At 33.1% G+C, this 3,371-nt stretch overlaps 1 pseudogene; it reads left to right on the top strand.

Moving 5' to 3' along the window:
* Positions 1–424: 424 nt before the first annotated feature.
* On the top strand, positions 425–1,647 carry LOC111038833 (annotated as a pseudogene).
* Positions 1,648–3,371: the final 1,724 nt, after the last annotated feature.

Raw genomic sequence — 3,371 nt, 5'->3', positions numbered from 1 at the left:
TGGTGAGGCGCGGCCGTTCGCTCAATCTGCGGCAACACTCCGAGCGTACGTCATAGATGCAACTATTGACCAAACACTGGGGGTGCTAAAATTATGCAGAGGACGCAGATCCGTAGGGGCTCGCCACCATACCCCCAAACGCCTACCCTACCAAACCTATTTCATAAAAACTAAAAAAAATAGGTAACGATACATTATTGTTTGACATTGTTCAGTAAATATAAATCATAAATACAAATTTGGCTTACTTTGGTATAAATATTGTTTAGTTATTTTGTTGTAGATTGTAATTTAAAAATATTATTCGTGGGTACTTGAAACTTAAAATTGGCATATTTTTTATTTTATATACCTAATGACATTTTAGAATTAAATTTTTTAGACAAAAATGAATTTAATCTACTTTAGTACTTTTATAGTATAATGCCTATTATTATACAGTAAAATTACTTCAATCACAATATTACAAAATATACATACTTAGTTGTATTATAGGCCGTCAGAGACCGTGTTATTTCAGAATCGTATTTCGTATACAATGCATTTATGTCACTGAATTCAAATTTAATTAACCTAAGTAAAGAATTATTTTATTTCGCATTCTGCAGTTGCGTCGACTTGAAGATCTTATGTTATCGAAGTTGACACAATCTGCACACACTCAGACCGAGAGTGAATTGTCCCTATCCACAGTGCAAGACTTAAACAACAAGGTAGATACCAAATTGTCAAATTACTAACAATCGTTGATGGAAAAAATTGACGATGAATTCATGACCATCGGTTGTGACGTTATAAGTATCAAACACTGTTACGGAATGTTGAATACCAGTTTCCACGAGATGGAAAATAAATTGATTTCATTAGAAAGTAATTAGTAATTTTTATCTAAAACACGTATGTCATTATCATATATTATATATTATGATTTATGATGTTTGTTTGTATAAAGGTAACTCAGAGAAGCCGATGCGCAAATATAATGATATTAAGATCAGGATTGCAACCCTAGAAAGTATATAGGTATTGTCTATGTTATTTTGATGTATACTCATGAATCAATTTTATAGTTCCTACTTTACAATTTTTTTTTTATGTGTACGATATGTACGTGTGCAGGAGATGTAATGAAAAACACATCACACATCGTCGGAATGAACTATTCACATCGTTCGTTGGAGTGGACTAGACCACAATCCTTCGGGTCCGCTGGAATGTTTCCTNGTGTTATTTGGTTCAGTGATACGGCGAACCAGCTGCATTCGCTGCAGCTTCATCTTATTATGATATGCCACCAATGGCAAAACCCGGGCCGAGTGGAACAGTTTCGCCTCCATCGCCACCTGCACCCTCGGCGCCAAGTGCATTTGTGCCTCCGCCGCCACCTGCACCCCCGTCGACTAGTGCATTTTGTCAACCACCGCCACCCGCACCCCCGGCGCCGTTGTCTCAGAATACTTCGAAAAAATCGGATTCAGAAAAATCAATTTCTTCCTCGACAGCGAAAGTTGAGAAAATGTATGGGAGGATCCCAATAACCACTGAGATCCTAAAGTCTGTTGTTCTGAAGCCACCTGTCGAGAGGAAGAGAGTAAGCAAATCCGTGACCATATAATCGCTGCGGTATTGTTGAAAATTATGTACCTAATGCATACGAAAAATATTTATGTAATTGTTCTTAAAAAAATAATAAATGAACATTAATATCAATAATATCATAAATAACAATTTTTCAATATCTCGCCAAATGTAAACTTTTCGGCAACTACCCGAATCATGAAATTTAATCTACTTCGTCCTTATTTTCACCTTCGTGTATGTCTCTATTATAGTCGTCATACGTATTCACAGAGTTTTTCGCATCATCAATTTCTTTGTTTGTATCTCAGATTAATTTTCATCTTTAAATAACTCATTACATGTCGAAGCCACTCGAATGTTGTTCGTGAGAAACATAAATTGAGGAATTACGCAATCGCGTTGGCTAATACTGTTGATTCAATTTTTCGTCCTCGGTTACTTGAATTATCCTCATTTTCATAAAATTTAATGCAATGTTTAAAATGTAATAATATTAATTATTTTTAATAAAATATTAAATTGTTAATTAAATATTAATAATTATACCAACCTTTTCTTTGGAATTTTCTTCTGAAAATACAATTTTTGGTTGGTTAATTATGCAGAGAGTCTTGATTATTCTCTTACCTCTAGTTTGCGATATTATTTATTTTGGCAATTTTCCGAGGTAGAAGTAGGTATATACAATGGGGTTCTTACAACGGTACATATATAAACTCTAATTTTCTGGGAAACCTCAACAGTTTTTGGAAATTTTGTTTAAACAATTAGTTTACAAAATCGTTACGAACCCGCATTTTGAAAAAAATTCTATTTTTTCTATTTAATGTCATTAATTATTTTTGATTTTAATAACTTATAATATTATTCCGAAACTGAAATTTGTTTTGACAATTTCAGTGTATAAAAATAGAATTTAAAACTAGCAGTTAATTAGTTGTAACTTATAAATATTCAAAGTTTAGAGTTTTCCATTGAATGACTATAGTTACCAGGGTGGTGAGAAGTTGACGAGGGTAAGTTGTAGGTAGGTACTACACTATAGTATACACTATACATACAGTATACCATAGTAAAATAAATAACTAGAAGTATGCTCGACTGATAACAGTGCGCATATTTTGTAAGGGAGTACCTAGACATTAATATATCATTTTACTGTCACACCTTTGACTTTTGAGTTGATTCGAAATTGCGAATGCACAGAGTTAATAATACACGAGTAGGTATATATATTATTTTGATATTTATAACTACATAGATATATAATATCTACTCGACAATACTGAAGTAGGTACTCACTCCATTGTTTGACCTAATATTAATACCTTTAAGTAAACTGCAGCTTAATGATTTTCGAGTTTATCTTTATATCTATACCTACTGAACTGTGAAGCACGAGTATAAATGCCGCCTATAAACGTGGCCACTTGGGCCATCGCCATATCATATCAACCATCATCATATCATTGTTATGTAGACATTTTTTACCACTTGTTATTCATTATAAACATCATAAATCGGGTGAATACCTACCTACCAATTGCTTGTCTGATTGTAAATATTTAAAAAGTGTTTTATTACTTAAAAGTCTTTATCGCCCCAATAGTGTTGATGACAGATGGAAAAAAAACGCCCATCATTGTAAATTCAATAGGTTTGGTAGTAGGTACATTTTTTCGCTCCGCTAAGAATCTAAAATTGTAAAATTCATTGACCCACTGATAACAATTTTTTTAATCCAAATTTCAATTAGAAATTATTTCGGGAATTAGTTAGTGCTGCCGTCC

The sequence above is a fragment of the Myzus persicae genome, unplaced genomic scaffold (genome assembly GCF_001856785.1).
Source record: "Myzus persicae strain clone G006 unplaced genomic scaffold, MPER_G0061.0, whole genome shotgun sequence".
Taxonomy (NCBI): Eukaryota; Metazoa; Arthropoda; class Insecta; order Hemiptera; family Aphididae; genus Myzus; species Myzus persicae.
Note: the sequence above shows the minus strand (reverse complement) of the source record. Positions and strands in the feature narration are given on the sequence as shown.